Source organism: Chelonia mydas, chromosome 13 (genome assembly GCF_015237465.2).
Source record: "Chelonia mydas isolate rCheMyd1 chromosome 13, rCheMyd1.pri.v2, whole genome shotgun sequence".
In the NCBI taxonomy this organism is placed as follows: domain Eukaryota; kingdom Metazoa; phylum Chordata; order Testudines; family Cheloniidae; genus Chelonia; species Chelonia mydas.
The window spans coordinates 36,175,167-36,201,110 of NC_051253.2; the positions used below are offsets into that span (position 1 = coordinate 36,175,167).

Consider the following 25,944-nt stretch of genomic DNA (forward strand, 5'->3'; position numbering starts at 1 on the left):
GTTATCAGCCCCTCCCAGCTTGGTGTCATCTACAGATAAGTACATTGTCCACTCCATCATCCAAGCCATTAATCAAAAAATTACACAGTAGCAGACCCAGGACTGACCACTGCAGGACCCCACTAGAATTGTTCTCCCAGTTTGACACACTACCATTGATAGCTTTTCAGTACGCTTTTTCAACCCATTTTGCCATCACCTTATGGTAATTTCCCTAGTTTAGTTATGAGAATCTCTTGTGGCACTGTATCAAAGGCCTTACTAAAATCAAGATCTGTTATGTCATAGCAACATTGAATCATAGAACGTTAGGGTTGGAAGAGACCTCAGGAGGTCCTCTAGTCCAATCCCCTGCTCAAAGCACGACAAACCCCAACTAAATCATACCAGCCAGGGCTTTGTCAAGACAGGTCTTAAAAACCTCTAAGGATGGAGATTCCACTACCTCCCTAGGGAACCCATTTCAGTGCTTCACCACCCTCCGAGTGAAATAGTGTTTCCTAATATCCAACCTCGAGCTCCCTCACTGCAACTTGAGACCATTGCTCCTTGTTCTGTCATCTGCCTCCACTGAGAACAGCAGAGCTCCATCCTCTTTGGAACCGCCTTTCAGGTAGTTAAAGGCGACTATCAAATTCCCCCTCACTTTTCTCTTCTGCAGACTAAGTAAGCCCAGTGCCCTCAGCCTCTCCTTGTAAGTCCTGTGTCCCAGCCCCTGAATAATTTCTGTTGCCCTCTGCTGGACTCTCTCCGATTTGTCCACATCCCTTCTGTCATGGGGGGACCAAAACTGGATGCAATACTCCAGGTGTGGCCTCACCAGTGCCGAATAGAGAGGAATAATCACTTCCCTCGATCTGCTGGCAGTGCTCCTACTAATAAAGCTGTTGGCCTTCTTGGCAACAAGGGCACACTGCTGACTCATATCCAGTTTCTTGTCCACTGTAATCCCCAGGTCCTTTTCTGCAGAACTGCTGCTTAGCCAGTCGGTCCCCAGCCTGTCGCGGTGCATGGGATTCTTCCTTCCTAAGTGCAGGACTCCTCATTTGTCCTTGTTGAACCACATCGGATTTCTTTTGGCCCAATCCTCCAATTTGTCTAGGTCACTCTGGACCCTATCCCTACCCTCCAGCATATCTATCTCTCCCCCAGTTTAGTGTCATCTGCAAACTTGCTGAGGGTGCAATTAATCCCATCATCCAGATCATTAATAAAGATGTTGAACAAAAGCAGCCCAGGGACCAACCCCTGGGGAACTCGGCTTGATACCGGCTGCCAACTAGACATCGACATGTCTACTGCTTTCCCCTATCCACTAGGCCAGTAACCCTGTGCAAGAAGGAAATTAGATTGTTTTGGCATCATTTCTGCTTGACAGACCCATCCTGGCTATTTCTTATAGCCCTATTATCCTCTAGAGGCTTCCAAATTGATTGTTTAACAATTTGCTCCTGTATCTTTCCAGGTATCATCGTTAGGCTGACTGGTCTATAATTCTCTGCATTTTCTTTATTACTCTTTTGAAATATAAGTTCTATGTTTGCCCTTCTCCAGTCCTCTGGGACCTTATATCACCTATAGAGGTTCTTGAACATACTTCCTAATGATTCCAAGATTGCTTCAACCAATTCAGTAAGTACCCAAGGATGAATTTCATCAGGCTCTGCTAACTTGAATACATCTAACCTATCTAAATATTCTATAAATTCTTCTTTCTCCATTTTGTCTTGTGTTCCTTTCCCCTTGCTAATATTAATTGTTAAGAGTATCTGTTCACCATTAACCTTTTTAGAGAAGACTGAAGCAAAACTGACATTAAACACATTTTTCATGTTCTTGTTTGCTAGTTCTCCTTCCTGGCTAAGTAGCAGACCCACACTTCCCTGAATCTTTCTCTTGCTCCTAATGCATTTCAAGAACCTCTTCTTATTGTCTGTTATTTCCCTTGCTAGGGGAAACTCATTTTGTACCTTAGCCTTTCTGATTTTGTTCGTACATGGCAGTCCTATTCTTTTGTACTCCTCCTTAGTAATTTTTCCAAGTTTCCCCTTTTTGTGGGATTCTTCTTTGGTTTTCAGGTCATTAAAGAGCTTCTGTTGGAGCCATTTGATTATCACTACAAAAGGTTCCCCCTCCCCCTCCCACTCTCCTGCTGGTAATAGCTCACCTTAAGTGATCACTCTGGTTACAGTGTATGGTAACACCCATTGTTTCATGTTCTCTGTGGATATAAATCTCCCCACTGTATTTTCCACTGAATGCATCTGATGAAGGGAGCTGTAGCTCACGAAACCTTATGCTCAGATACATTTGTTAGTCTCTAAGGTGCCACAAGTCCTCCTTTTCTTTTTACTGTTCTTCGCAACTTTCCTTTGCACAGGAATAGTTTGCAGTGGGCCTTTAATATTGTCCTCTTCAGAAACTGACAGCTCTCCTGAACTCCTTTAAAACTTATATTTTCTTCATGTGGGAGCTCACCTATACTTTTCTGAACTGGTTAGTCTGCTTGTTTAAAGCCCATTGTCCTTATTCTGCTGCTCTGACTCCTTCATTTCATTAAGATAAGGAATTCTATATTTCAGGATCACTTCCACCTAAATTGCCTTCCACCTTCAGATTTACAACCAATTCCTCCTTGTTGGTCAGAATGAAGTCTAAAATGCCTCTCCCTCCCAGCATCTTTCTCCACCTTCTGACATAAAAAGTTGTTCCCAAGCCATTCCAGGCACTTATTGGAAATGTGTCTTCCTTCATTACTTTTCTAGCACATGTCCGAGTAGTTAAAGTCCCCTTTTCTCCCCACCATCTGACCTCTTTACTTGTTAATTTCACAGCCTGCTTTGTGTCCTCTGGAATCAACACAGAGTTTTATGAAATCCCATCCCTGTGAGTGTTTCCTTCTCTCCTGGTGCTCTGTCAGCCGGGCAAGGGGAGCCCCAGCCTCTCAGTGGTTAAACCCAGCAGTCTGAGCTGTCTGTCAGACCAGGGCTGTAAGAAAAACAAATCACTAGGATCCAGCCACTCGATATGCATCCACCTGTGCTGTCAGAGGTAATGGGGAATACGAGATGGGGTCTTTCCCCTCTGAGTGGCACTGGCTCTAATCAGGACCCATGTCTGGGGGACTGACTGGCTTGCGGGGAGCAGGGAATGCTACAGAATCTCAGCTGAGGCCTGGAATCCACAGGCCAAGCCCTGCACTAAGTTGCTCTTTCTAAATCCCCATCTGCATCTCCAGTTGGAGCCGCATCCCGTCCCCTTCATGTGAGTAAGCGGGCGGATGTCTCACGTTAATAAAGAGCATTAGCCACATTCATCATCAGACCAGTGGGGGTGGGGGTGTACGTGTGTGTGGAAGGACCTCCCATGGGCTGCAGAACTGCCCGAGCTCAGCTCTAGGTAGCCTGGCTCCAGCTGTGCAAGGCCCCTGCTGTGCATTCCAAAGCTCCAGCTGTGCATGGCCCCTACTGTGTGTTGTACACCTCCGGCTGAGCATTGCATACATCCAGCTGTGCATGCCATAGCTCCAACTTTGCATGGCCCCAGCTGTGCAGCGCTCTAGGCTGTGGGCTGTTCCTTACCAAGTGGCCTCATCCCCTGCATCTTGAATGTGAGAAAGAAGGAACCACAGCACTTGCATGATGACTCAGAGGTTTCTGAGGGTTTCATCCAGAAGCCACATCCATCCCCGAGAGGACTGTGCATGTGTCACCTGGGTTTTCTGAGGGGCTGAACCTCTCCATTTCCTTCTTCCCCTGGCTGGGACTCTTGAGTGGGAGGCATTGTCCCAGTTACATCTGACCCAGCCCTGCCATGCAGGCTCTACTCCGTCATAAGCAGACCCACGTCCGACCCTCACATGCTTGCACGTCAGATGTATCTGGGCCAAGCCGAGCCACTGTCCCTAGCTGTGGGGCTCCCAAGGCAGGCTCATGGGGTCAGGCCTACCACCAGACACCTTTCCTAGTGGCATGGGATACCTCATTCCTGCTGCACTGGCCAGTGCTGTGACCATAGCAAACACCTCCCATCACTCTTCAGAGTGCACTGGGAGCTTCCTGTGACAAGTTGGACCACCTGGGGTGTCACTTGGGGTGCTGGGACACCCACTGAGCCAGACTCTCCTGCTAGCATGGGCCTCCTTTTCACCTGGACTTGCTGGGCTAGGTTCCCTCCAGCTTTTTCCAGCGAACCACACACAGGCAGAGCCACACCCAGCTGCACATAGAGACAGAGATGTACTCTGAGAAGACTCAGCTTAAGGGACTTGCCCACAGCACCCAAATGTCCACCCCTCCTAGGAGTTCAAGCCCAAAATTATATTAAATTCGCCTCTCCCCTCCGTGTGGAAGAGAATATGCACAGACTCCTTGCTCCACCCCAGGTAACAATTACTTACACTGGGTTTATTAATAAACAAAAGTGATCTTATTAAGTATAAAAGGTAGGATTTAAGTGGTCATAAGTGACAGCACACAGAACAAAGTAGGTTAGTAAGCAAAATAAAACAGAACACGCAAACTAAACATAATACACTAAGGAAACTTGTTCCATGTAGACGAGTTTCAGAGTGGTAGATGTGTTAGTCTCTTTCAGCAAAAACAATGAGGAGTCTTGTAAATTTGTTAGTCTTTAAGGTGCCATAAGACTCCTTGTTGTTGTTACGTGTAATATGTCACCCTCACAGTTGTTCTAAGAATCTTTGCACAGGCTCCAGGCCCTTCCAGTCTGGGCCCAAGTGCTTGTCCCCAGTTCAGTCTTTAGTCGTTTCTAGCAGTCATCTTGGGTGGGGTAGAGGGGAAAACTGACAACCAAGAGTATCTCACTTCCCCGCCCTTAAATAGGATTTGCATAACGTGAGACTCCTTTGTCTCCCAACTCCCTTCTAGTGGAAAAGTACAGAATTCAAGATGGATTCCAGCATCAGGTGACATGGTCACAGGTTGTTGCAGAGCCAGTAGCCATTTCTGACAGGCTAATCCTCACGCTTACAGGAAAACCAAGTTTTTGCATAATCCACTGTCTCTCTTGCTAACGGGCCATTAGCTCTGTGTCTGACTTCTTCATTGTTGTACCTGATGGGCCGGTAATTGGCTCTTTCCTACATGAACTCATTGATAATAAATTAATAGTCAATATTCCTGACTCCAGATACAGAAATGATACATTCATACAAATAGGATAAACATATTCAGCAAATCATAACCTTTCCAATTATACCTTACATCAAGTATATTGCATAAAGCATATTCCAGTTATGTCATATTCATATTCATATGCATATTTCTATAAAGAATATGGAGTGCAAAATCACACTGCTGTCCCCCTGACTTCCCATCTGGAGCCAATTTGTGTGCAGGACAGAGGAACTAAGACTGGAGCCGAAATAGAGAAGGGCTGTGAGGGCGCTCAGGGGACCAAAGAGCCGGTCCAAAGAGAGAAGAGTGAAAGAGCTGGGTTGGATTAGCCTGAAATGCAGGCTGAGATGGGGTCTGATTATTCTCTATGTTGGTGGAATATCAGTCTATCGTCTAAGGGGAGAGGGGACTGCAGAGTTTGGATGGCCTCCTCCTCAGGAGAAGGGGGACCGATCTCCATGGGAACAGGCCAGCTAGAGGAGCCAGGAGGGGGCTAAACTAATAGCCAAAGGGGAGGTTAAAAAGGGGGAAGAAATGAGCTCTCAGCACCATAGGTGCTGGCTTCCTCCGGGCCCTGGAAGTGCTCAACCCCCCCACCCCATCCCACCTCTTCCTGCCCTGCCTCTTTCTGTCTGCTCCCCTGTGCATTCCCCATCCCCGCTCCTCCCGCTCCCTCCCAGGCCCTCATGCATGCCGTGAAACAGCTGATTGTGGTGTGCAGTCGGCATTGGGAGGGAGGGGGAGGAATTAATCAGGAGGGCCGCCAGTGGGTGGAAGGTGCTGGGGGGAGGGGTTGGCTGCCAGTGAGTTCTAGTCAGTGCCTATGGTCAGTCCAAAGTCAAGAACAAAAGTAATCCAGGAACCCCAATTAAATGAAGACAAGAAATTCTTAACTCGCCTCTGCATCAGTGCTAGGAGTCTGGGGAACAAACAGGAGGAACTGGAATTGCTCCTCTGGAAGCATCACTTTGCTCTAACTGGTATGACTGGATCCTGGCGGGATGACTCCCCTGAGTGGATGATTAGAATCCATGATTACCACCTAGTCAGGAAGGGTCATGTGGACAAAAGGGGCGGGGACATCCACTCAATGTCAAAAATGGCACCAGCTTCTTCCAAGTCACTGGTAACTCAGAGGAAAATGACCCTGGATGCTTGTGGAGCAATGTGCTACCAGATAAAGCACAAGAGAGGACATGAGTTGGTGTCTGCTATAGACCCTCACATCGCATTTGGGAAGAGGATACCTGGCTCCTTGTGCACCTGGCTCTAATGTGTAGGGGGAAAAACATGTGACCTGTCCTGGGTCCCAGGCTAGTGCATTAACCATGAGCCCAGCCTTCCCCGGTAGGGTTAATTCCCTCCTGAGCTCTGGCAGGTTTAGTGGCTGCTCTGGATTTTGTGGGCTGTGTTGCTCACTCATTGCCAGAATCACTTTTTTGGTAACTTCATTTTCATTCTTTGCTGGCTACAAAGCAGTGAGCGAAATGCATCCAGCCATGCAGCAAAGCGTAGCAGGGGAGGTAGGAAGGCTATCAGCGACGGGGATTGATCTGTGATCAGTTCTGTGTAGCCCTTCTCTGAATTCCCTGCAGTTTTAATATGACTTATCAGGTCAAGGTAATGACTCGACTGGTTGAGATGAGGGAAGAGCTACAAACTCCTGGGTCTTCCTCAAGGTTTCATTCATATCTGTTATCCCAAGGGAAATAAGCAAGCTGTTTCCCTCACGAAGAGGCAGCCTAAGGGTTGGGATTTCCAAGGGAGCCAAAAGGAACTGGCTTTGAACCTGGCTCCTAACTCCTCTAGGCTCCCTGCCCTGAGGCTCATGGGTTGGGTGCTGCAAAAATGGAGCTATGGCTTGACAGGGGCTCTGTCTTGGGAGGTGGGGCGGGGGGCTCAGCCCCTCTGCAAGGCAGGCCCTACATCTGGGCCTCTCCAAAGGACAGAAGTGACACAGCTCCAGCCCATGCAGCAATTCCTGGCTTGGCTCAGGGAATCAGCTTCCGCATTGTTGCCTGTATCCAGGGCATGAAGGAGGAAAGTCTTGTGTACACCCTGGGGGGGGGTCCCCTTCTGGAATCCCGAAGAGATGATACTTGAGGCTGTTTTTCAACATACTAGGGGGCCCCCAGAGTTGCCCTGTGAAATAATACAAGCCACAGATGGCAAACAGCTCAGTGAGTCATTCCTGATCATGCACAGCTCAGTGACACCCTCCAGTTCAGCTGGTCTCAGTGTTGCCCCCCAATGTTCACCCAAATCTTCTTGGTCCCCCATTGCCCAGATATTCTCAGCCCCCCAGTGCCTACCCCAGAGCAGGTCTCTGCCTTCCCCTGGGTGAAGAACAGTTATTTTCCCATTCAATTGTGCAGCACCTTGTGCAGTGGGTCTTGATCCCCAATTGCTGCTTGTATGTCCAATTGGAACATCAACAGCCTCATTAATAATAATGATTTATAAAGAACCCTTAAAGCCAGAAGTAGATTCCCCTTTGCAGAATCTTTGCCCTCTTCTGGGTCTCCCCCTCCACCACCACCCACTTTGAGAGGCTGTGTGAGATTAATCATTTTCCTGAGGACAAGAAAATCCCCATTTCGGTTGCAAAGGTCACTAGCAAAGCTCTGAATATATTCAACGAAATGGTAATTCAAGCTGCTTTAAATTACTCTTAATTCAAAGACATGGTGTCAAGGTTCCTCCCCCACTCTGAACTCTAGGGTACAGATGTGGGGACCTGCATGAAAAACCTCCTAAGCTTATCTTTACCAGCTTAGGTCAAAACTTCCCCAAGGTACAAAATATTCCACCCTTTTGTCCTTGGATTGGCCGCTACCACCACCAAACAAATACTGGTTACTGGGGAAGAGCTGTTTGGACACGTCTTTCCCCCCAAAATACTTCCCAAAACCTTGCACCCACTTCCTGGACAAGGTTTGGTAAAAAGCCTCACCAATTTGCATAGGTGACCACAGACCCAAACCCTTGGATCTGAGAACAATGAAAAAGCATTCAGTTTTCTTACAAAAAGACTTTTAATAGAAATAGAAGTAAATAGAAATAAAAAAAAAAGATCCCCCTTGTAAAGTCAGGATGGTAGATACCTTACAGGGTAATTAGATTCAAAACATAGAGAACCCCTCTAGGCAAAAACCTTAAGTTACAAAAAAGATACACAGACAGAAATAGTTATTCTATTCAGCACAATTCTTTTCTCAGCCATTTAAAGAAATCATAATCTAACACGTACCTAGCTAGATTACTTACTAAAAGTTCTAAGGCTTCATTCCTGGTCTATCCCCGGCAAAGACAAAATATAGACAGACCCATACCCTTTGTTTCTCTCCCTCCTCCCAGCTTTTGAAAGTATCTTGTCTCCTCATTGGTCATTTTGGTCAGGTGCCAGCGAGGTTACCTTTAGCTTCTTAACCCTTTACAGGTGAGAGGAGATTTCCTCTGGCCAGGAGGGATTTTACAGGGGTTTACCCTTCCCTTTCTATTTATGACACATGGTTTTTAAATGATTTCAGATTACCCCTGAAACATAATAGAGTGAAACTGGAATCTTACGAGGGGTCCTGATTGTGACACTGCACCACATATTCTTCAGAGTTGTATGATTATGATATAATTATAACATAATTATAATGCATTTTGTACAAGATATATCTTGTCAGGTGTTGTTGGAAAAGTTATGATCTGCTGAATATGATTATTCTATTTGGGTATTTATCTTTTTGTGTATCTATTTTTGTATCTGAAGTTATGAATATTGACTATGGCTTTGTATTTCAAATGTGCTTACTCTGGAAAACACCCACACCTAGCCTTTCAGGTACAACAATGTTGAAGCTAGACAGTGCCAAAGGTTAATCAACAAACACAATGGGCTGTGGAAAGCTTAGTTTTCCTGTAACATTTCAGCTGACCTGTAAGTAATGGCTGTTATGACTCACCAAGGCCATGTGACCAAACCACATGATACTGAACTCCATTGGGGTATCTGTATTTTTCCACAAACTGGGCTGGAAACTGTTTTTGGAATAAAGGGTTCCTACCATATGGTAAACCTACATAAATTGGGATGTGACATCATCAAGTGGCCTCACTCCCCACACAACACACTAAAGCACTCCTGGAAATACCTTAGGAATAAAGACTGAACTGGGGGAAGTGCTGGTCCCAGGCTAAAGAAATTTCTAGCCTGTGTATGGAAATTTGTGTACTGCTTGTTAATTCAAATCCTGTCCTTCTAGTATGTTAAGCTTAGTTTGCATTTTTGTCTATTTGCTAGGTAATCTGCTTTAATCTGTTTGTGATCACTTATAATCACTGAAAATCTATCTTTTGTCATTAATAAACTTGTTTTTTTGCGTTATCTAAACCAGTGTAACTTTAAGTGAAGTATCTGAGAAAAAAATCTCACCTTGTTTAACACAAGTATGCATATTTCTCTCCACATCGAAGGAGAGGCAAACTGGGTAATAAATCCATAGGATTGGGTTTGTGAGCAGGGCAGGACAATACAGCTCTGGGGTCCCAGGCTGGGGAGCTGGGGGTATCTTTCTATGGTTGGTTCATGCAGGGGCTGGTCAGAGACTGCATGTAACTGCAGCTGGGTGTGTCCCTGCCTGTGTGAATGCTGGTGGGAATGTAGGACCAGGAGCAGTTAACAGCTTCTCTCAGCAGCACAGTGTGAGAGGAAGCCAAGGCTGGTGAGTCAGAGGGCTCGGTGGAACCCCAGTTCCAGGTTTCACCCGGGGAGAGGGGATGAATGCGTCACACTGGTATGGGTAATGGGAAATATGTAAACAAGATGAAAGATATGATGGGTAAAAGGGTGAGGAGAAAAGGGGTTGCAAGCTTCGAAGAAATCTTTGACCCTTGTTGCTCAGGAACATTTCCCAACTGTATGCAAAGATGATGTGAAACAGTGTCTATGGGACTAAAATGTGAAAAAATGTAAAGGAGATTGTGTCTCTAGCTGACGCCTTTGAGCAGACACAGGCATCTATTGAGAATAAACCACAGAAAAGGGGTTTAAAGCTCATGGAAAGCAGGGTCCTCTTTTTATCCCTGGGAAAAAGGAGGGTGGCTGGGCACTCACCTCCCCAAAACCATTCCTCTGATCCCCATCCCAAAGCTCCCGTGAAAACAGAAGAGCCCAAAATGTGCTTTCACTGTAATTTCACCAATCACCTGAGGGATAAATGCCCTGTGCTGGGAGGAAGCAGGCAGCAAATAGTCCATTCAAATTCTCAATGCAGAAACCTCTCAGGTGACTGAGACTTATCATATTGCTTTTGTGGGATGAATCATAGAATATCAGGGTTGGAAGGGACCTCAGGAGGTCATCTAGTCCAACCCCCTGCTCAAAGCAGGACCAGTCCCCCGTTTTTGCCCCAGATCCCAAACGGCCCCCTGGAGGATTGAACTCACAACCCTGGGTTTAGCAGGCCAATGCTCAAACCACTGAGCTATCCCTCCCTCTGAGTGATTGTTATCATATCACTCCTACTGTTTACACATTCTGGTTTGTTCAGTGGGGATTGAACAAACCAGACTGTGTAAACAGTAGGAGTGATATGATAAAAATACTTGGAAACGCCCACCTGTGGTGAAGTGTTAGGTGTTACTGTTAAATCTCATGATAAAAAGTTTGATACTAATGGTAAACCTTATGACAGAGAATTTAGTACTGATGATAAATCCTATGAAACAGTGTAACATGCATGATTTTTAGGATAAGTTTTTGGGCATGCTAGGAGTGGTAAATAAGAACACACCATGTGTTAAGAAGACTTTTGGGAATGCTACTTCTCAGCTAATACCTGTAGACATGCTTGAAGCTTGTCACAGCAGAGAAACCATAATAAACCTGGTCTGCTGTGTGGAAGGGGAAACTGAGGCATGTCACCTCATGACATAGATGACTAAATGCCAGGATACCTACACTTTAGAAAACATTAATATAGGCACTGAGTTAACACCACTTAGAACAGAAGAAAGGTTAACAATGCTGCATATTTACAAAGACATGCTTTCTAGTAACCCAGAGAAGGCACACTGGCTAACTTCTGAGCTCTCTAGGCTGATTCACAAAGGGTTAAAAGGTACCCAGAAGTCTGTAAGAGCTTATGTGGGTAACACTACAATGTTTAGCAACACTCGGGAGTTGCATGGTCAAAACCTAAAAAGGACTTTGGGCCCACTGCCTCCACATTGTTCAGTTGCTAACACTCTTTAATAAACTAAGAGGGGAGGTGTGACACTCTGTACTGAAAGTAGCACCCTGGAACTCACAGAATGGGCACTGGCTTATAATTATGATGTCTTTTGTTCAAAGTGTGCCTTGTTAGGTATCATTTTAAAAGTCTTCATCTGTTGAACATTAATACCCTGTGGTATGTGCTATCATTAAATGGGAAGTTATGGAGTATTGCTGTATGAGTTTGTGAAATATGTGGTGAGGTTGGGAACACCCACAACCAGCCTTTCACTTATAACCAGGGAGTAGCCATTAACGACATCTGGCCAGATGGCATTAGTGACTCATCAACACACAATCCACTATCACAGAAGCTTTTCTGAGAAGGCCTGTATGCCATGGGGCGGACTAACCCACATCACAGCATAGACCTATCCAGCAAGCTGGAAAGAAAGTATAAAAGAGGGTAAGTGACATTGTCACTTGCCGTCCCCCCACCCCCTTCCAAACACCTGGAAAGACGTCTGGAAAACAAAGACTTTGAAGTGGGGGAGGGAGGTCCCAGGCTGCAAAAGAGACCCAGCCTGTGTATTGAGGAACTGTAACCTGCTTGTACCATCTGTCAGGATGAGAAACTGCTTGATTCAAATCCTGTTTAGTTTCCTTGTCAGTGAGTTTGTCTAAAGTGCTTAGGGAATCTCAGCTCAGTTACAAAGGCTGGTGCATGTCCACTTTCCTGTGAAGAAGCAGGGAACTAGGTAATGAACTTACTCTGGCCAGGCTTCTGACCAGTTCAAGGTGGTACAGTTCTGGGGTGCAAGGCTGGAGAGCTGTAGGATAGCATGTTGTGAGGCAACACTGTGCCTCACAACATGAAACCGCCACATCCCCTTCTCATGGTCACAGACTCACCGGGGGTCTTTCTGGGCTGTACTACACAGTTAGGTCAGTGTAAGCTAGCTTACGTTGACCTAATTGTGTCAGTGAACCCACCACAGCCTTGTCGTGCTGATGTTAAGTGCCCTACTATACCGACATAACTCAATCTCTACAAGAGATATAGGGCTTATGTCGGTGTAGTTAGGGGGACACAGTGTCTGTGTAGACACTGTGTTCCTTACATTGGGTCTTGGCTCTCTTGTGAATTTCATAGCTCCACAGGATCCATGAAATTGACAAGAAAGCCTGGCTCCTGGCTTCCCACTCCCCAGAGAGGTTGCTGCCAGCTTTCTGCTCCAAGCCAGGTTTTCACAGAGGCTCCTGGCTTGGGCTACCACCTGGGATCCCTGCTACTGGCAGGGAACAAAGCTGCACCGAGGTTCCCAGCTCCACACTCTCAGCTGGGAACCTAGCCACCCCGACAGGATCTTGGCTCCTTGCTGGGAGGATGGCAGCTGGCCAGACTTGGGCGTGGATCTCCCCATTGGAGGTGAGAATCCCTGAGCGGCTTCCACCCTGTTCCCAGCTGGCACCAGGAATGCGAGAAGCCCAGGGAGCAGCTGGACTTCCAGCAGGGAGCTGCGTGGAACTGAGATCCCTGGCTTTCAGACCCTCCCTCTCACACTACCCCTCTTCAATCAGTGGAAGTGCTCCTGGTGAGGACGTGCACCACAAACAGAAGTGTGGACATCAGCCACCACAGTAATTACTGCAGTGGCTGTAAGTCAGCCTAACCTAGTTTGACTTAAGATTGTAGTGTAGACATGCCCATCAAGAAACCCTCCTGCCACTGTCTCGGTGATCGGGGCTGACAGCTGGTCTGCCCAACCCCAACCTGCTCACGGCTGGGCCACCCTGAGAAAGATCAAGGGGCCATGTTTTCACTTGCCACCAAGATCAGTCAGTCCCCACCACAGAGACAAGGTCAGGGAGCTGAGTGAGGATGGGACTGGGTAAGTAAGAGCCCCAGATGTGCCTAGCTGCCCATATGTGAACCGGTACCCAGAGCAGCCCTGGATCCTGATAGACACGTCCCCATCGGGGTCTTCTCAGTCCCGTGGTGTTTCATCCATCCAGCTGTGAAGGGACCCAGACATGCAATATCCAGCCACCTTTGGAGGATCCCCAGCTGTCCCCCACCTGATCCAGATGACTGTCTGGGTGACCCTGAGGTTTCCTCCCCCTGCTACTCCCCCTTTCGCAAGCAGATGCACCGTCCCTGCACTGACTCCAAACATGCAGGTACAGAACTTGCTCCTGCTCCCCGTAGCCTTTCTCCTGTCCCCAGGGCCTGGGCTGGTGAGTACAGCAGGGATCAGGGCCTCCTGGATTTGGGGTGAATGGGGGGCATCTCAGGGATTGGGTTCAGTGGGTGGTATCTAGGGGCCTGTGACAGTCTGTACCCCGTCTTCACACCTTTTACAGGACTATGATAAATTTCATACAAAGTAGACCTTGCAAGGTTGTGATGGGATCCCCCCGTGTGCAGCTTGGGACTGTGGGACCACTGTGTCCCCTGAACTCTCTCCAGCCTCTGTTGTCTCTCACAGTGCCTTGCTAATGACCAGCAGCAACCCCTCCAGGTGCTGTTATCACTCAGCACAACTACACGTGGAGATCCCACACCCAGCTAGATTGCATGAATCCTCCCAGAGCCACTCATGAATCACACAGAGAAAGGCACCAGCCAAATCCTCTCTGCTGCCCCAGCTCCCAGCACTGTACCTCAGGAATATATCGTCTAATTTATTAATTGGTTCACCACTTCATCAGTGGAAAGTGGATATACACCAGCCTTTGGTACTTGAGCAATGTACCATTCACTTCAGGCAAACTCACTGTCAAAGTTAAACAGTTTATTGACCCAAAAAATATAGATTTTAAGTGGTATTAAATGATAGGCAAAAAGAGTAGTTACCGAAATAAAATAAAATATAAGCACGGAGTCTAAACTCTCAACCCTATTACACTGGGCAACAACTAGACTAAGCAGTTTTTCTCACCCCACTGGATACTGCAGTTCATAGTATACAGGTTTCACCTTTGAAATCTGGGCCAGTCCCCTCAGTTGGAGTCTCAGGTCTTCAGCGACCTTCTTGCTTGCAGCGTAGGTGGGTGAAGGAGAAAGGCCCCACATGTGGCCACTTTGTTCTGTTTTATACCCTCAGTCCCATGTGCTTGGGAAGCACAAGTCCAGGCATGTCTGGGGGCCTTGCTGAGTCCCCAGGCCAGGCTGAGCAATTCCCCTGGTGTGGCTTCTTGCAGGTGAGTCATTGATTTGTAACTCGTTTGCTGGACAATGGCTGTGATTTCTGTTCAACAGCACCCACCAGAGTGTTGGTTACCTCCCTTGTCATTGTCTCTGTAGAGCCATTATCTGGGCGCCCCTGAAACCCACAGCATATTTTAGTAACAACCATATAACTCAATCTCATAACTTTTTATGCATTAAAGATATGCATATTTAGACAGAACAATGACTTCAAGCCGATCAGAACCTTTCCCCAGATACCTCACGTGGCCTGCTTTATATGCAATATCACAACTAGATACAGATGAGGAATATGGGGGTGTCATAAATATAAAGGGAAGGGTAAACCCCTTTAAAATCCCTCCTGGCCAGAGGAAAAGCCCTTTCACCTATAACGGGTTAGGAAGCTAGGATAACCTCGCTGGCACCTGGCCAAAATGACCAATGAGGAGACAAGATACTTTCAAAAGCTGGAGGGAGGGAGAAACAAAGTCTCTCTCTGTCTGTGTGTGTGATGCATTTGCCGGAAACAGAAAGGAATGGAGTCTTAGAACTTAGTAAGTAATCTAGCTAGATATGTGTTAGATTCTGTTTTCTTTAAATGTCTGAGAAAATAGCTGTGCTGAATGGAATGGATATTCCTGTTTTTGTGTCTTTTTGTAACTTAAGGTTTTGCCTAGAGGGATTCTCTATGTTTTGAATCTAATTGCCCTGTAAGGTATCTACCATCCTGATTTTACAGAGGTGATTCTTTTATTTTTTCTTCTATTAAAAGTCCTCTTGTAAGAAAACTGAATGCTTTTTTCATTGTTCTAAGATCCAAGGGTTTGGGTCTGTGGTCACCTATGCAAATTGGTGAGGAGTTTTATCAAACCTTCCCCAGAAAGTGGGGGGTAACATTTGGGAGGATTTTTTGGGGGGGAAGACGTTTCCAAATGGACTCTTTCCTAATAATAATACCGATTAGAAGTTTGGTGGTGGCAGCGAAAGTCCAAGGGCAAAAGGTAAAATAGTTTGTGCCTTGGGGAAGTTTTAACCTAAGCTGGTAAGAATAAGCTTAGGAGGTTTTCATGCAGCTCCCCACATCTGTACCCTAGAGTTCAGAGTGGGGAAGGAACCTTGACAGCAATTCAGCCAGTAAGATTGCAGAAACCTGTGGTGAGAAAGACCTCACAAGACCTAATTTGTACAAAATTTATCACCGTCCTGTAAAGTGGTGAACAGACTGTCACAGGGGATCAGGGCTGTTGTCTCACACCCCCTCCCGTCCACCCCCAACACTGATAGCAATCCTAGAAAGCCCCTTGATTCCCCATTCAGGATTGCATTTTGTGCTCAATTGGCAAGCCAGCTTTTAACCCATTTCACATGGGCCATATTGATGTTACAGTTTCTCAGTCAGAAACTCATGTGGCACTTTGGCAAATGCCTTCCAGGAGACCAAATCTCTCTCTTCCCTCAGCATGGTCGCCTCTATCAACCAGCCTTGTAATGTTGTCCAAGAACGACATCATCTTCATTTAACAAGGCCTGCTGTCCATGGAATCATATTTATTGGTATCATTTATATCGCTCTCCCTTAGTATCTCTACTGATGAAGTCCCATCTCAGCAATTCCACTACTTTGCTTGGGATTCTGCTAATGGACTTGGCATGTCTGACAGATGACAGATGGGATCCATCCATTGCCATGTAGACCCACGATTGCCCATCTAGAGCCATTCCAGACTATTTGAGATCCATGTTTAAGCAAAGCAGATGCATAAATATGCTGCTGGATCCATTTAGGTCAATTCGAGATTCTTCTTGATCAAGCAATTCCTGTCTAGATCGAGCCACATCTACAGATACATGTACATCAGATCTGGATCAATTCACATCTATGTGCTTCCATTCTAGATCCATCTAGACTAACACCATTAGTTTCTACACCTATCTCCCCACCCTGTCAGTGCTGGACCTGCTGCTGTCTGGATCCCACAGGCAGCTACAGTAGGGGTCACCAACTGTGCTCCAAGGCCATCAGGGGGTTGGATGGGAGCATCCAGTACTGGCCCCAGTGGAGGCGGGATGGAGGAATGGCTGGACCACTGATGCTCCCTGCTCTGTGTATGTGAATCCCGCCATGGAGAGGGCACCTCCAGTGACAGGGAGGGAGTGAGGCTGTGGATCTCAGGGAAGCCTGAGGGGTTGGGTGGCCTAGCTCCCACTGGCTCCTTTGGGACCCCACTGCCATGCCATGCCCCACACAGGGAGGCTGGCCACAGGACTAAGGCACCGGGCTGGGACCGAAGAAATTTGGGACCAGTTCCCAGCTCTGCCAGGCTCCCCGTGGAGACCTTGGACCAGTCCCTGGGGCTGGGATTTTCATGCACTGCTGATGGGAACTGGACACCCAAACCCCTCAGGCAGGTTTTGGAACAATCTCCCTGGGCCTCAGTTTCCCCATCTGTACAATAAGAAGAATGATTCTGTCTGTGTCTCTTGATCAGGAGAAGGCGTTCGATAGAGTGGACCATGAGTACCTCCTGGGCACTCTGCAGGCGTTTGGATTCGGACCTCAGTTTGTGAGTTTTCTCCGGATGCTGTACGCTTCCGAGGAGTGTCTGGTTAGGCTCAACTGGACCCTGACCGAACCAGTCAGCTTCGGGCAAGGAGTACGGCAGGGTGCCCCCTCTCGGGCCAGCTGTACGCTCTGGCGATCGAGCCCTTCCTCTGTCTCCTCCGAAGGAGGTTGATAGGGTTGGTGCTGCAGGAGCCGGAGCTGCGGCTGGTCCTGACCAACCTCCGGACATCGATTCTAGAGTTCTTTTGGTCAGGAATGCACTGGGCCCCTGTTGGGGTTCTTCATCTACCCCTGAAAGAAGGAGGGCAGGGCCTGATGTGTCTGCCGTGTCTTCCGCGTCCAGGCCCTAGAGGCTCCTTTATAGTGCAAGTAGTTCGATGTGGAGCATACTGGCGCACGCCTTCCTGAGCCGCTTCCAAGGGCTCCGATACGACCGGCAGCTCTTTTATCTCTGTCGGAGAGGTTTTCCGCGAGACCTCTCCGGGCTGCCGGTCTTCTACCAGGACCTCCTCTGGACCTGGAAACTGTTTTCAATGACCAGGTCCGTGGCGGCCACCGTGGGAGCAGATCTCCTCACGGAGCCCCTGCTACACAACCTTCAGCTTCGTCTGCAGGTGGCAGAGTCCCGCTCGGTGCGTCAGAGTTTGGTCCTGGCGGAAGTCACGAGAGATGGAGACCTCCTGGACTACAACCGGGGAGACTGGCTGGATCCCCTGACGCTCACTCGGTTCATGGGGCTCTCCAGACCTCGTACCCCCCGGCACGTACTTCAGGAGGTGAAGGCCGCCTTGACACCCGCTGCTCGGGCTTATCTCAAACGAGCCCTGCGTGAGGGCGCACCCCGCCCACCTTCTACCCCAGGCCCGCCAGAACTTTCAATTGGTCCCCTACCCCATAGATCCCAACAAACCCCTCACCCTTTCACTGCAAGCCGGCTGCATGAACTGCAGCCGGTCAGCTTCCAAATCGCGCCATGGAAACATCTATACACACTCACGCTTCACACCCTTCACGCCCACACCCTGGTGTCCCACCCCGATACAAAGTGGCGGAACCTCCTGCCACCTTTAGAGGGTGAGCAGCCTCAGTGGGCCAGCCTGTATTCCACCTTGGTCCCGAGGCCCGTCGGAGACATTAGTTGGCGGCTCCTTCACGGAGCTGTGAGCACGGGCGTGTTTTTGAAACGGTTCACCCCCATCCCAGATACTTGCCCTTTTTGCAACGTGAGGGAAACCCTGGCACACATATATTTAGAGTGTGCCAGGCTGCAGCCCCTTTTTCAGCTCCTCACGAATATTTTATTAAGCTTTTGGCTACACTTTTCCCCTCACCTTTTTATCTACACACTCCCCATCCGTGGCCCCACAAAGTCGCGGGATCTCCTGGTTAACCTTCTCCTAGCCCTAGCTAAAACAGCCATCTATAAAACCAGAGAGGGGAGGCTGGCCAAGGAAGCGTCCTGCGACTGTAGGGCCGTTTTCCGATCCTAAGTACATTCACGTATCCGGGCGGAGTTCCTCTGGGCGTCATCCACTGACTCCCTTGACGCTTTTGAGGAGCGGTGGGTGCTGTCCAAGGTTCTCTGCTCGGTGACCCCATCCAGTTCCCTCCGTCTGACCCTTTGATTGAGGGGAAGAGCGAGAGACCCCAGCCCCAGCTGTTGCCGCTGTGGATACCATCATTACTGTCACCTAGGAGGGGTCCTATCACACGTGGGTGTACGTCCCCCCACCCCCAAACCACCCACCCCGCAGCCGTGCCCATCTTGTCAGGCACTCTCAGGAGAGGAATAATCGGTGACACTGGGCGTGGCACTAGGTAACTCGAGGGGGTGGAAGACCATGAGTGTCGAGGAAGCCCCCCCGCTCTGGGCTCAGGCTAGCCTGAACACTTCTCCCTCCTGAAGGCTGCTGTGTTATACCTTGCGTTTGCTTTTGTTTTGTTGCATAGTTTTGCTTTATCCTTTTTGGTGATTTTGCAAATTTGTTACACAAATAAAACTCCTCTCTGCTTCAAAAAAAAAAATTACTCTCCTGTAGCCTTCTGGCCTGACCCTGTCACAGCACCCAAACCCCTTAGGAACAATCTCCCCTGGTCTCAGTTTCCCCATTTGTATAATGAGAAGAATGATGCTGCCTGTGTCTGTTCGAACTGGATGCTCTTGGGAGCAGTGACTGTGGGTCTGTGCAGCGCCTGGAACAATGCGTGCCCTGATCTCAGTCTCGGTGCCACCTAATGCAACTGCAGTAGAAACTCAGAGTTGCGAACACCTTGGGAACGGAGGCTGTTCATAACTCTGAAATGTTCCTAACTCTGAAATGTTCCTAACTCTGAACAAAACATTCTGGTTCTTTCAAAAGTTTACAACTCAACATAACGTAATCCAGCTTTGAAACTTTACTCTGCAGAAGAAAAATGCTGCTTTTAACCATCTTAATTTAAATGAAACCAGCACAGAAACAGTTTCCTTGCCTTGTCATGTCTTTTTTTTTTTAAACTTTCCTTTTATTTTTCAGTGATTTACATTTAACACAGCACTGAGGTGTATTTGCTTCTTTTTTTCTTTTGTGTTCTCTGCTGCTGCCGGATGGCACACTGCCTGTTCCAAAGGAGGTGTGTGGTTCACCGGTCAGTTCCTGACTCTGGAATTTATAACTCTGCGGCTCTACCCTAGCAGCCATGTGTTACAGGTGGGATTTTCCAACACATCCGCCCACCTGGGTGAAGACTTGTTGAGAGCTGGTCACAGAAGGTTTATTATTTTTCCATGGGAAAAACCCCAAAGTGTTTCTTTTACAGTGAGCAAAAACTGAAAACTTTCCCTTAAAAATTACCAAAACCTGCGGCGGGGCTGGGGGGGAGTCAGTTTCACCACAATAATTCAGACAGGTTCAAGATGAGGCTTTTTGGGGAAAAAATACCTTTAGTAAAAACCACAATTTTCCACTAGACCAAATGTTTGGCAGGTCATCCTTGGAGCAGCCCTGGCTGGTCACTGTGGGCTGATGGAGAAGGAGAAGCCTCCACAAAGGACCTGTCAGTGCCCTTCTGGGGCTGCCTGGCCTAATCTGGGGTGACTTTGCCCCCCAAAGCTGTTAACTCAAGTCAATGTGATTACTGATTCCCTCCTGGTGCGTTTCGCACCGATTCTCCACCCAATAAGATCTGAGCTTTAGATTTACCCTCCGGTCCCATGGAGTGTCCAGTCTGGGGCACAGCTGAGCAGGGGGCAGAGTTCCAGTCACAGGGATCCCCCAGGGAGAGCATCAAAGAGGGTGGGTTGAGGCTGTGGGGAGCTTGGTCCCAGCCTGGCCCAGGGAGATGATGGGGCCTCTTTGTATGAACCTTGTCTCACCCCAGGTGAGATCATCGGAGGCCAGGAAGCCCAGCCCCACTCCAGACCTTTCATGGCCTGGCTGGATATACAACGCGGAAACAAGCATTACAGCTGCAGAGGGTTCCTGGTGGCAGAGAACTTCGTGCTGACGGACGCTCACTGCAATGGAGAGTAAGCGCCTCTGTGCTGGGGATGTCGGGGCAGGTCGGTGTTACCGGGTAATGGGGGAGCCGGGAGCTCTGGTGCTGTCGTAGGTTGCAGGGAAGGAGCAGTTAGTGCTACAGGCTGGGAGAGCAGAGCCCAGGGGTCTGATCTGCTCTGGGGGCGTTGCCGTGTCTCTGGGGGCCTCTACAAACCATGGTCCAGATCCAGCGCTGGGTAAATCAATGGAGCTACGGCCCTAGGGTGACCAGACAGCAAGTGTGAAAAATCGGGACAGGGGGTGGGGGGGTAATAGGAGCCTATATAAGAAAAAGACTCAAAAATCGGGACTGTCCCTATAAAATTGGGACATCTGGTCACCCTATACGTCCCATCGACACCAGCTAGCGTCTGGCCCCATTGCCCAGATTGGAGAATCATAGAATCATAGAATATCAGAGTTGGAAGGGACCTCTGGAGGTCATCTAGTCCAACCCCCTGCTCAAAGCACAACCAATCCCCATCTAAATCATCCCAGCCAGGGCTTTGTCAAGCCTGACCTTAAAACTTCTAAGGAAGGGGATTCCACCACCTCCCTAGGTAACGCATTCCAGTGTTTCACCACCCTTCTAGTAAAAAAGTTTTTCCTAATATCCAACCGAAATCTTCCCCACTGCAACTTGAGACCATTACTCCTTGTCCTGTCATCTGCTATCACTGAGAATAGTCTAGATCCATCCTCCTTGGATCCACCTTTCAGGTAGTTGAAAGCAGCTATCAAATCCCGCCCCCCCCCCCCATTCTTCTCTTCTGTAGACTAAACAATCCCAGATCCCTCAGCCTCTCCTCTTAAGTCATGTGTTCCAGACCCCTCATCATTTTTGTTGCCCTTCACTGGACTCTTTCCTATTTTTCCTCATCCTTCTTGTAGTGTGGGGCCCAAAACTGGTCACAGTACTCCAGATGAGGCCTCACCAATGTCGAATAGAGGGGAACAATCATGTCCCTCGATCTGCTGGCAATGCCCCTACTTATACAGCCCAAAATGCCATTGGCCTTCTTGGCAACAAGGGCACACTGTTGACTCATATCCAGCTTCTCGTCCACTGTCACCCCTAGGTCCTTCTCTGCAGAACTGCTGCCTAGCCATTCGGTCCCTAGTCTGTAGCGGTGCATTGGATTCTTCTGTCCTAAGTGCAGGACTCTGCACTTGTCCTTGTTGAACCTCATCAGATTTCTTTTGGCCCAATCCTCCAATTTGTCTAGGTCCCTCTGTATCCTATCCCTACCCTCCTGCATATCTACCTCTCCTCCCAGTTTAGTGTCATCCGCAAACTTGCTGAGGGTGCAATCCTCACCATCCTCCAGATCATTAATGAAGATATTGAACAAAACCGGCCCCAGGACCGACCCTTGGGGCACTCCGCTAGATACCGGCTGCCAACTAGACATGGAGCCATTGATCACTAGAAGGAGGACAGCTCTGCAGGGCTCTGGGCTGGGGAGAGAAGGGCATAGAAACCTGTCTGGATCTAGCTAGGGAAGGGCCACTGGGGTGGAGAGGAGCTGAGACCCAGGGGTGAAGCAGCTCATGGGAACAGCACAAGGGCAGGTAGAGACACAGGCTGGGACCCCAAGGCCGCTGGGCAGGTGCTATGTGCTGCAGCCAGCACCCCTAGAGGGGAAAGGCCCCTTGTGTCATTTCCCACCCTCCTGAGCCACCCTTTCCAAGCCCTGGGGCTCGATGGGAGCTGGCAATGTGTACAGCGCTTTATAGGTTTTTCCAAGCCAGAAGCTGAGTTGTCTGCCCCCCCCCATGTCACTGTTCATGAGTCAGACTCACATGTGCCCATCCCCCACCTCACGTATGCTCCTGTCCCCAGTGCCCTGTGGATTGCACGTGGCTTTCACAGCGAGATCACTGTCACACTGGGAGCCCGCAACATTAGAGCACGGGAACAGAGCCAACAGACAATCTCCATGCGCCACCGGATCCCCCACCCACAATACAACAATGAGACCTGGAACAATGACATCATGCTGCTGCAGGTCCTTCCCCCACCCCATCACCCCGCCCCCAGTGACCTCACACTGCTGCATGCACCACCCCCATCCCATCACCTTCCCCCAGTGACCTCACACTGCTGCATGCACCACCCCCATCCCATCACCCCGCCCCCAGTGACCTCACACTGCTGCAGGTACCGCCCCCTCCCATCACCTTCCCCCAGTGACCTCACACTGCTGCATGCACCACCCCCTCCCATCACCCTGCCCCCAGTGACCTCACACTGCTGCATGCACCACCCCCATCCCATCACCCCGCCCCCAGTGACCTCACACTGCTGCATGCACCACCCCCATCCATCACCTTGCCCCCAGTGACCTCACACTTCTGCAGGTACCGCCCCCTCCCATCACCCCACCTCCACTGATGTCACACTGCTGGAGGTTGGTGCTCGAGGTGGCACATAGCATGACAGTGTTGCACAGTTGTCATGAGGATGCCCCACCTGGTCTCATCTGGCCCCTGCCCTCCAAGAGGAGTTTGATTCCCTTCTCTCTCTCCCCCATCACAGCTGAGTCACAAGGCCAGGTTGACCCATGCTGTGGGAACCATCCCCCTGCCCAAGTAAGAGGTGAAGTAGGGGGCTGTGTGCAGTGTGGCCAGCTGGGGCCAGACTAGTACCAAGGCAAACATCCGGCCCTCCCTGACCCTGCAGGAGGTGGAACTGAAGGTAATGGGCAAGGACATCTGTCTGTCTCAGCCCTATATGCACTACCACCCATCTAGGATGATGTGCATGGGGGAACCCTAGAAGAGGAAGGCGTCGTTCTGGGTAAGTGTGGGACGGGGCACACAGTGCCCGGGACAAGGTGCTGCTAGAACAGGAGACCGACAGGGCTGGGCAGAATCCCAGGGAGAGTCAGGATCCATGTTGAGCCAGGCAGATCCTAGGAATCAGGGATGGGAACCAGCAGGATAACAGAAATCAGGGACAAGAATCAGCCACATCCTGGAAATCAGGGATGGATTTTAATGGTCAGGGACAGATCCTAGAAATCAGGGATAGGAGTCAGCTGGATCATCGGAGTCAGTGAGGGGAATTGCTGAATCAAGAACCCAAGGGTGGATCTGAGAAATCAGCAGGAGATCCTAGAAATCAAGGGCAGGAGTCAGCCAGATGTGGGAAATCAGGGTTACGAATCAGGGACAGGAACTGAGCAGGTTAAAGAAATCAGGGATGGATGCTAGAAATCAAACACCGGAACTGGCCAGATCCTAGAAATCAGGAATAGGGGCCAGATGGATCCCTGGACCTTTTGGTGGAAGCGTCAGACAGGTCCTGGGCCATGAGTCCCCGGGAAGCAGGATACAGAGCTGGATTTCTGAACATGAATAAAGAATGCAGCCCCCCCCCCTTTGCTTGCACATCTGTAATAACCCCACACATGGAATTTGCTTCTCAGGGCGACTCTGGGGGCCCCCTGGTCTGTCATGGGAAGGCCCAGGGCATTGTATCCTACAGCAGATTTGGTGGATCCACACCCAGGGTGTTCACCAGGGTCTCCAAATATGTTCGCTGTATCAAGAAAATTCTGCACACTCTGAAACCTTAGAGGGGAGCGTCCATCTCCTCTAGTGTGACTGGAGAGAGAGCTGGGTATTGCAGAGGGCTGGCTGGCTGGGTAGGAGGGATGGGTGGATGGATGGATGGATGGATGGATGTGTAGCCAATGATTTTAGTTTATTGTTCATTTACTGTGTGATGCTATGATTAACTAACAAGTCATGTCATATATAATCTTTGTATGCTTATTAGAGTTAAATTGTAGGGTTACAGAAGTATAAAATTGATCAGTAGAATTAGAAGGGATAATTAAGTTTCAGGTGTCTAAGTAAGAAGGGCTCAAATGTAAGACCTATAGGCTGTAAGATTTTAGCTTAGCCGTACTAGGCCATTAGCTTAAGAAATGTCTGACATAAGTATGTGACCAAAGAATGATTCTATGCCACAAGATTACAGGAAAAGATGCACCAATTTGAAAGAGTAGGGCAGGCAATCCCCAAAGCTAGTGTTTATTCTAATACTTACATTATCAGCCCAGCAACAAAACAGCTTCTACAGTACCTTACTGGATACCCAGAAGCCCAAAACACAGTTTTCTTAAAGCAACCCAGCCTTGGCTCCCACCCAGACAGACATGTCAAATATGATGAGGACTACTGAAAATCTTATTCATCATATAAAATTTCTACTAATCCCAAAGGATTGGACACATTCCCCTTCAGGTTAATGAATATCTCAGATCTTACCCAAATACACGCTTATGGCCACGTCTTATTAACTAAAATAAAATGTATTAAAAAGGAAAAGAGAGAGAATAGTGGTTAAAAGATTGTTATACAAAGAGACATGAAAAGAATTCTTCGGTCAGTTTCATAGTAAAGATGGTGATCTTTAGAGTTACAAAGAGGTTTTTTCCAGAATTAGTCTATAGGTTCAGGCCAATGTTCAATTTCAGAGTGCTCCAGAATGGAACTGGAGACCTCCATCGTGTGGCTCAAGCTTCCCTGATGAAGCATGGCAGATTTGAGATAAAAAGGATCAGGTCCCAAGCATTTTTTATAGATTTTTTTGTAGACCCTTGACATCATACAATCCTTGGGTGAACAAATGGCTTTTCAAATAACCTTCTATTTCCTAAGCCTCACTGGTAATTAGCTACATGGATTAACATAAGGTAATTGCCTATCTCCCACCATTTGCAGGTGGTTTGCTATAGACTTCAAAAAGAAATTAAGTCAGTGATATCACTACAGTCACAGTTCATTTAAATGTTAAAATCTTCTTTTGATCTCTGAATTAACAGAATACAGAGATAGATAGGAATTATTTGGTTACATTATCAACCTCAAACAATATATATGTAAACACACAAAAACACAAACATCTACTAATATGTCTCTAAATGTTGAATCTGGATCAATTAGCCTAGTAACCCAGCCTGGCTCTATCTACATGAGGGTGTTTACCTTGTATTGGGGTCTTCTGGCATGATCCTTCTGGAATGTGTTTACATAAATACTTAGTGCCTAGGAGTGCTTGTGTTTTTGCCATGCCAGCCCTGTTCTTGGAAAGTTCAGGTATCAGATAATGAACCTTTAAGCAGGCATCTGCTTAGGAAGAAGGCCTGACTTTTGCTGATAACCTGCCTAATGCTAACTTTACTTTACCTTAGCAGGGCCTAATTTTAGTTCAGGCCTTAGGGCTTACACCAGGTCCCGTATAGCAGGCTTCATGTCTCAGGATCTCTCTTTCTCCTACATCCTCCATGTCTATCCACCCCTTCCATCTATCC

The 25,944-nt window shown here is 48.3% G+C and overlaps 2 pseudogenes; one reads left to right on the plus strand and one right to left on the minus strand.

Annotated features, from left to right (window-relative positions):
- Positions 1 to 7,129: 7,129 nt before the first annotated feature.
- Positions 7,130 to 25,944, minus strand: part of LOC122462757 — a 42,960-nt pseudogene continuing 24,145 nt past the window's right edge.
- Positions 13,522 to 24,201, plus strand: LOC119563634 (annotated as a pseudogene).